This window comes from Equus przewalskii, chromosome 13 (assembly GCF_037783145.1).
Source record: "Equus przewalskii isolate Varuska chromosome 13, EquPr2, whole genome shotgun sequence".
NCBI lineage: Eukaryota > Metazoa > Chordata > Mammalia > Perissodactyla > Equidae > Equus > Equus przewalskii.
In genome coordinates, this window is record NC_091843.1 from 92,331,474 (window position 1) to 92,340,749 (window position 9,276).

Consider the following 9,276-nt stretch of genomic DNA (forward strand, 5'->3'; position numbering starts at 1 on the left):
TTTATTTATTTTCACTCTGATCTGTGTTATTTTCTTCCTTCTGCTACCTTTGGTCTTAGTTTGTTCTTCTTTTTCTAGACTTGAGATTTAAAGTTATTTATTTGAGATCTTTCTATTTTCTTTCTTTTTTTTTTTTTTTTTAAGATTTTATTTTTTCCTTTTTCTCCCCAAAGCCCCCCGGTACACAGTTGTATATTCTTTGTTGTGGGTCCTTCTAGTTGTGGCATGTGGGACACTGCCCCAGCGTGGTTCGACGAGCAGTGTCATGTCCGCGCCCAGGATTCGAACCAACGAAACACTGGGCCGCCTGCAGCGGAGCGCGCGAACTCAACCGCTCGGCCACGGGGCCAGCCCCTCTATTTTCTTAGTAAATGCATTTTTCTCTATAAACGCCGCTCTCAGAAATCCTTTTGCCATATCCCATAGGTTTTGGTGTGTTGTGTTTCCTTTTTTTTTTTTAAAGATTTTATTTTTCCTTTTTCTCCCAAAGCCCCCCAGTACATAGTTGTGTACTTTTAGTTGTGGATCCTTCTATTGTGGCATATGGGACGCTGCCTCAGCATGGCTTGAAGAGCAGTGCCATGTACGCACCCAGGATTCGAACTGGTGAAACCCTGGGCTGCTGAAGCAGAGCGTGTGAAGTTAACCACTCGGCCACAGGGCTGGCCCCTCCATTTTCATGTTTTTGATATTCCTTCGATATCTTCTTTGACTAATTGATGTTCAGGAGAGTGTTGTTTAGTTTCCACATGCTGTAGATTTTCCAGCTTTCCTCTCATCGCTGATTACTACTTTCCTACTGTTGTGGTCAGAAAAGATACTTGATATGATTTCAATCTTCTTTTTTTTGTTGGTTTTTTTTTGTTGTTGTTTTTCCTGCTTTTTCTCCCCAAATCCCTCCAGTACATAATTGTATATTTTAGTTGTGGGCCCTTCTGGTTGTGGTATGTGGGACACCACCTCAGCATGGCCTGATGAGCAGTGCCATGTCAGTGCCCAGGATCTGAACTGGTGAAACCGTGGGACGCTGAAGAGCAGCACGTGAACTTAACCACTCAGCCACGGGGCCGGCCCTTTCAATCTTCTTAAATTTATTCAGGTTTGTTTTGTGGCCTAGCATGTGATCTATTTTAGAGAAGGTTCCATGTGGGCTGGACAAGAATGTGTGTCTGCTGCTGTTGGACGTTACGCTCTACACATGTCTGTTAGGTTCACTGTTGTAATGTACGGTTCAACTCCAATGTCTCCTTGTTGAACTTCTGTCTGGACGATTATTCAATGCTGACAGTGGGGTACTGAAGCCCCCTACTATTATTTTCTTGTATCTGTTTCTCCCTTCAGATCTGTTAGTATTTGCCTAACACATTTAGGTGCTCCATTGTTGAGTGTGTATATGCTTATGACTATTGCATCTTCTTGGTGAATTGACTCCTTTATTGCTGTATAGTGACCTTCTTTGTCTCTTATTACCATTTTCGGAGTAAAGTCTATTTTGTCTGATACAAGTATCTCTCCCCTTGCTTTCTTTTGGTTTCCACTTGGAGGGAATGTCTTTTTCCACCCCTTCCCTTTCAGTCCGTGTGTGTCCTTAAAGCTGAAGTGAGTCTTTTGTAGGCAGCCTATGGTTTGTCTTGTTTTTTTATCCATGCAGACTCTCTGCACCTCTTTATTGCAGAATTAAATCCATTTACACATAGAATAATTATTGACATGCAAGGACTTACTAATGTCATTGTATTAATTGCTTTCTGGCTGTTTTGTACCTCCATTGTTTCTTTTCCCCTCTGTTTCTGCTTGCTGTTGTAAACTGGTAACTTTCCGCTCTCATTCTTCATTCTTTATCTTTTTGCATCTGCTCTAGATTTTTCTTTGTGGTTACCATGAGGTTCACATGAAACATCTTATAGATAAAATTGTCAATTTTAATCTGATAGCAACTTAACTCCGAGCATGTCTGAAATCTTACCCCTTTTCTATCCCTCTTTTATATTTTTGATGTCACAATTTACCCTTTCTATATTCTGTATTAAGTAACAAAGTATGGTAGCTTTAGTTATTTTTAATACTATTTTCCTTTAGCATATACACTACATTGAAGTTGTTAACACACAACCCGTTTACAGAATTGCAGTTTTCTAAATCTGATGCAATATTTCCCTTACCAGTGTGTTGTATACCTTTGTATGTTTTCATATCACTAATTAGCATTTTTAAATTTCAGCTTGAAGAACTCCTTTTGGCATTTCTTGCAGGGCAGGTCTAGTGGGGATGAACTCTCCCACTTTTTGTTAGTCTGGGAAAGCCTTTATTCCTCTGTCATATCTGTAGGATAACTGCCAAATAGAATATTCTTGGCTGACAATTTTTTTCTCTCAACACTTTGAATATGTCATTTCATTCTCTCGTGGCCTGTAGGGTTTCTGCTGAGAAATCTGCTGATATCTTAATGAGGATTCTTTTATAGGTTTCAATCTCTATTTCTCTTGCTGATTTTCGGATCCTCTCTTTTTCTTTGATTTTCCGTGGTTTCATTATTATACTTCTAGGAGAAGTTCTTTTTGCATTGAAATAATAGGATGCTCTATTAGCTTTGTGAACTTGGATGTCCAAGTCTCTCTTCAGGTTAGGGAAGTTCTCAGCTACTATGTTAAATAAACTTTCTGCCTCCTCCCTGTCTTCTCCTGGTACTCACTTCTATATTTGTATGTTTGATGGATTTCTATAGATCATGTATGCTTTCTTTCATTCTTTTCTTTGTTCTTCTCTGATTGGGTTATTTCAAGGTTCCTATCCTCTAGTTCACTGCTTCTTCCATTTGGTCCATTGTGCACTGGATGCTCTATATTACATTTTTCATTTCATTCATTAAATTCTTTGGCTCCAGAATTTTTATCTTTTAAAAAGGTTTTTAAGTGTTTTCTTCATTATTTATTTACGTTTTTGTTGGTGGTCACTTCTGTACGTTTGTTTTTAAGTTGAAATATATATAACTGTGTAAGTTTAAGGTGTACAATGTGTTGGTTTGATACATTTATATATCGCAATATGATAACGGCTGTAGCATCAGCCAATACCTTTATCATGTCATATAATTATCATTTCATTCTTGTAGTGGGAACACTTAAGATCTAGTCTCTTAGCAGCTTGAAGTTTTAATACAGTATTGTTGACTCCAGTCACTAGGCTGTGTTAGCTCTTCAGGACTTATTTATCTCCTGCTTCCAAATTTGTACCCTGAATAACATGTCCCCAACCCCCTACTTCTGGTGACCACCATTCTACTCTCTGTTTTTACAGTTCAGTGTTTTTATATTCCACATATAAGTAATATCATACAGTATTTTTCTTCCTCCCTTTGACTTATCTCACTTAGCACATTGTCCCCAAAGTCAATCCATGTTGTTACAAATGGTAAGATTTTCTTCTTTTTTATGGCTGAATAATAGTCCATGGCATGTATGTGTGCGTGTACGAAGACTATATATATACAATACATATATTATGCGTATGAACACTAAGGTTGTCTCCTTGTCTTGGCTGTTGTGAATAGTGCCATGTGCCTCCGTCCCCCAGACCCGCACCACATCCACTTGCCATACTTCAACCAACACTAAGGTTGTCTCCACATCTTGGCTGTTGTGAACGGTGCTGCACTAAAATGGGGATGCAGATATCTCTTTGAACTCCTGTTTTCATTTCCTTTGGATGTATACTTCCAAGGGGAATTGTGGAACATGTAGTAGCTCCATTTTTAATTTTTTAAGGAACCTCCAAACTGTTTTCCATAGTGGCTGCACCAATTTACATTCTCACCAACAATGCACAAGGGTTCCCTTTTCTCCACATCCTCCCCAACACTTGCTATCTCTTGTCTTCTTGATAACAGCCATTCTGAAAGGTGTGAGGTGATATCTCATCGTGGTTTTGATTTGTATTTCCATGATGATTAGTGATGTTGAACATCTTTTCATGTCCCTGTTGTCCATCTGTATATCTTCTTTGGAAAATTCTCTCTTCAGATCCTCTCCCGTTTTTAAATCAGATTGTTTCTTTTTTTGTTTTTGATTTGTATGTGTTCTTCATATACTTTGGATATTAAGCCCTTGTCAGATCTATGCTTTGCAAATATATTCTCCCATCCCGTAAGTTGCCTTTTAATTTTGTCGATGGTTTCTGTTGCTATGTGGAAGCTTTTTAGTGGGATGTCGACCCACATGCTGAGTTTTGCTTTTACTTATCTATGTTTTTTGTGTCATATTCCAAAAACTCTAGAACTGGTTTGGTTCTTTTTTATGCTTTCTATCTGTCTGTTAAGTTTCTCACTTTCTTCATGTACTGTTTTCCTGATTTTACCAAAGTAGCAGACACCTCCTCAAGTCTTTCCCTGTAGCTGGTTTATACTGTTCATCAGTCCTGTTGTGTGTGGAGCTTTCTCCACTCTTGTGCCAATACACCTGCTCCATTGTTTTTGCTCCTTCTTGTGGCAGAATCCTTACATTTTTATGTCTTCTCTGCTTCTTAGAGCTCCCCAGGCTGACTGCTGGAAACCCTCTTCTGTTCTCCAGAAGGAGGCACTACTCCCCAAGTTTGTGTTTTCTTCCTCCCCCAAACCCCCATCTCTGTTTCTGAGAGCATTCCATTTGCTGTAGCTCGCTCTTGTGGCCACATTCAGAAGAGTCACAAGGAGCTGGCTGCAGAATAGAGTGACGTGCGACTTTGATACTCGGCACTCTGGGGGTGCCATGGGCACAGTGTGTTATACATATATATATAACATATATATATGTATATATGTTATATATATACATATATAACATATATATATACAGATTTTGTTATACATATATATATATGGTTGCTAAATATATATAGTTACATAATAAATATATATTTTCACAGGTACAAATAGTAGCATACTATATGACTATTTTGCACCTTGAATTTCCTCTTAATAAGTAGAAGGTAATTTTCCATATGAGTGTACGTATAACTGCCTATTCTGCATTAACAGCTCCATTGTACTCTCTTGTAAGGATGAATAATAATTATTTAATGTCTCCTATTTATGCACATTTAGGTTATTCAAAAGGAATATGCTGTAATAGTTAGCAGCACAGACTCTCCACCGCCCCAGCTGGGTTTGAAACCCTTCTCGCCCCCTAGATGCATAACCTTGGGCAAGTTATATAACCTCTGTCCTTCAGTTTCTTCATCTCTAGAATGGGAACAGTAACAATACCTATCGTGTGGGTGTGAGGTGAGGATTAAATGAGCTGGCGCATGTTCATAAATTATAATAGTGCGCAGCACCTAGGAAACGCTGTGTGTTTGGTGTTATTGTTTACAGTTTTGCTTTTACAAATAATACTGGATGGATTCCTTCACACCCACTTCATTTCTTCAAGTTCTGTACTCCATGGCCCAAAACTGGAGTGGTTAGGCATACACACCAAAGGATCAGTATACTAAAACTTTTGATATCGTTAACTTTCACTCCTTGGCAGGTGGATCGATTTGAATTTCCAGCAGGAGTGCCTAGAGCGCCATTTCCCCACACTCATGGCAGCACAGTACGTCGCCAAGCTTCTTCACCTTTACTTTCCACTTGCATTTCTCTTAATACGAGCTAATCTGAGCGCTTTTCACATGTTTAAGAACCACGTGTTTCCTCTTCTATGAGCTGTTGGTCCATATCTTTTCTCATTTTTCTTTTAGTTTGGTTGTGTCTCATATTCACTTCTAAGAGTACTTTTCCCCCCTTTTATTGCATATATCCTGGTTATTCCCTCTTAGTCTGTGATGGATGTAGTGAAATGTCTTCACATTTGTTGTTTGTCTTCTAACTAGTTATGAGTCCTTGAACACACCATTTTATGCTTCTTAGTGTTTTTTCCCTTAACATGAAATTCACTTTTATTGTTATTTAGGAGTATTTGATAATCCTTAATGAATTTTGAGTTTAGAGCCTGGGATCCAAATTTAGTTTTATCAAATGACTAACCAATTATGCAAGCACAATTTATTGAATAATTCATCTTTTTCCAAAACACATATGATGCTAATTTTATCATATACTAACTACTATACGTATTTGAGTCAATTCTGGACTGTCCTATTTCATTGATCTGTCTATCTGTTCCTTTGCTGGTATCACCACAGTGTGTCTTACGATCGAGGAGGGCAGACCCTGCTCAATACTCAACATTTTCAGAATTTTCCTGGATGAGCTTTTTTGTTTACTTTTTCATAAGGATTTAAAAATCAGCCTCTCTAATTGTTAAAAAGTTACTATCTTTGTTGGGATCACATTAAATTTATAGTTCAATTTATGGAGAGTTGACGTCTTTCTAATGTCAGGCCATCCAAGATATTTCATTTTTTTCCCTTAGTTTCAAACACTTAGTTTCCATTGCAATCTCTTATTTCACTCTGAAGTTATGTAATAATCTATATCTTAACATTGAAAAGGATGTTTCATTATTCTTTAAGTGCTTTCTCTCCTTGTTATGCTGGGTTGATGTGCTAGTTTTCTGTTGCTGCATAACAGATTACCACAAACTTAGCAATTTGAACAATGCCCGGGTGCTAGTGCCCAGTTCTGCAGGTCAGAGGTTCCACAGGCCAGAAGCGTGGCACAGAGTAGCTGTTTTGAAAAGTCCCTGAGTTATATACCTGCCCTTCCGATTCCAAACATCTTTGCCTAGGCTAGCTCTAGTTTCTATAGAAGATACTGCAAATCTACACGATTCCAATTTCCTTGGCCCATAAAGATTAAATACATATGTTAAATTGGCTTCATATTTCTTTTGTTGTAACCAACTCTGGATTAATGATAAATGCATTATTCATGTCTCTAAAAAGTCTGAAATGTATTTTATTTTCAAATTTGCAAGGGCACATATCTTGACCAGAAGAAAAAAACCCTTGAAATCAATTGGATTTGGCCATGTGGTGACTTGATTTGAGCTAAAAGTTGTCGCTGTGTTGCATATAAATCTCTGTGTGAGGCAGTGGGGCCGGGCGGTGTGAACGCTGCTCACGCGTGGGGATTTGCAGGGTGCTGGTGAATTAGACGAGTTATTAGGGTGCATGCTAAGTGGTTCTAGCAAGAAGACCTGGAGCAACGGGGCCTAAAGAAGACAAACATTTCCTTCTCTCTCCTGTGACAATCCAGGGCTGGCGCTCTCATTTTTAATACACGACACCTTGGGGTCCAAGGCAGCCCATCTTGGCACCACCTGGGGGGGAAGAGGAAAAATGCCAAGGATCATCAAGGACATCAGTGGGAGTCAGAAGGCACTGGAAAATACCCTCCGTGTGCTGAGAAAAGAAGCAATGATGCTGGGGCAGACTGGCTCATTTAGTTTTCTACCCGTGTGCACATCAGCAACCTGCCTTCAGAGTGGGCTGTGTGAGGTCCAGCCGGTGGGTGAGCCGTCAGGATGCCTCCAAACACTCCTCAAACTCGGCCCTCGACGTGCCCACAGACGACCTTCCAGGCTGTTCCCCCTCCGAAATCGACTGTGGTGATGGTGCACAACTCCGTGCATATACCAAACGTTGAATTGTGCACTCGAAGTGTGTGACGTGTGTGGCATGTGAACATATGTCAATAGAGCTACGAGGAACAGGAGGAGGAGGAAAATGTAAGCCCCCGAGGTAAGGGGTACTTTTGTTCGTTTTATTCACTAGCGCATTCGAAGGGACCCAACACCTGCACAGAGATGTTTTGAATGAATAACTAGTATCATGTATGAAATGGCCCAACCCCATATATTTCATTGACTGTAGTTATTTTCTGTTGCAAACGTCTCATTTATCCTTGACTTTCTTCTTCCTGTTTAAAATTTTTTTTTCAGTTTTCAGTTTTCTTATTGTTTGTTTTTGTCTTTTCTTTATTCATTTCTCTTTTTTCTCTTTTATGTTTTATTTCTTTGTGTTTCTTTGTTCATTTCTCTTTATTTCTTTTTCCATTTTCCATTGAGGTGAAATTCACATAACATAAAATTAACCTCTTTAGAGTGCTAATTCAGTGGTATTCTGTACATTCACAGTCGTTGCAACCAGCACCACTATCTGCTTCCAAACTATTTTTATCGCACTAGACTAAAACGCCAAACCACCGGGCAGTCACACTCTGTTCTCCCCATCTCCCTGTGCCTGATGATCACCAATCTGGGGTGTGTGTCTCTGGAGTTGCCTCTTGGACGCTTCACACACGTGGAACCTACAGGACAGGGCCTCGCGTCTACCTGCCACCCTCTCCTCCCTTGGCCCTTTCAGGGTGCTGTCCCCACCCCGTGTAAGGGCTGCACCTCACGAGTTGGGTGGACATCTCTCGTAGAACTTGATGTTCAGAGAAAGGCCCTGGGCCACACAGGAGCTCATGCCCAGTGAGGCCCACTCACCTGGGTGGCCGATGAGGACCTGGAGGACGTTTGCTACGCAGGTGTGGAGCCCTCGCCTCCTCGTGGCGGCTCTCAGGGTCAGCCGTTACTGGCGTCTCCGCAGACTCTCGGCGTCCATCCTTGTCCTTGGCGAGCCTCGAGTCCTGCTTCCTCACGGCTGGCGGATCTGAGGTGCGCTGTCTTGTCACGGCCCGGTCCTCCTTCCTGACTCAGAGAGCACCTGAGCGGAGCTTTAGCTGGTGTCGTCATCTGATCAGAGCAACGCACAGGAGGAGGAGAACGAGTAGCAGCCATGACCCTCATATTGGTGTGTGAGGGGGACAACTGCCCACCAACAGTGGCTCCCCGAGGAGGAATGGGGGGTGGGGTGGGCTGGGGGCAACACCAGCCCCCGTGTGAGCTCTGACTTTGGGGGGACACAGACCTTCAGAGCCTGGCATTCTGCCAAATAGAATGAGACACCCCACCTCCAAGAAAGTCAAGCAACCCTTCTTCTTTCCCACCAAACCCTTCTGGAGAATTCCAGACTTGAGTCAACAGAAGGAAGAAGAGGCAGGAACACGGTCCAGCCCAGCATCTTCCTCAGGTGGGTGTTCTGAGCCCATCGGAGTCTGACTCCCAGCGAGGACAGACTGCCACAGCTGAGGGGATGGGGAAGGGGCTGGCCTGAAATCTGCCCAGTGGTCTCTGGGGGTGAAATGCCAGATTTTGGTCAAGTTAAACCTGGTCATGAGAAACTTTCCCGAAGGAGGCGGGCCCACCTTGGCAAGGATGGAGGTCTTTGGGTAACGGAGCAACTTTATCTCAAGGCCCAGCCTCTGCCCTGGCCCGAGTCTGAGCCTTCAAGATGTGAGTCTCCTCCTCAGGC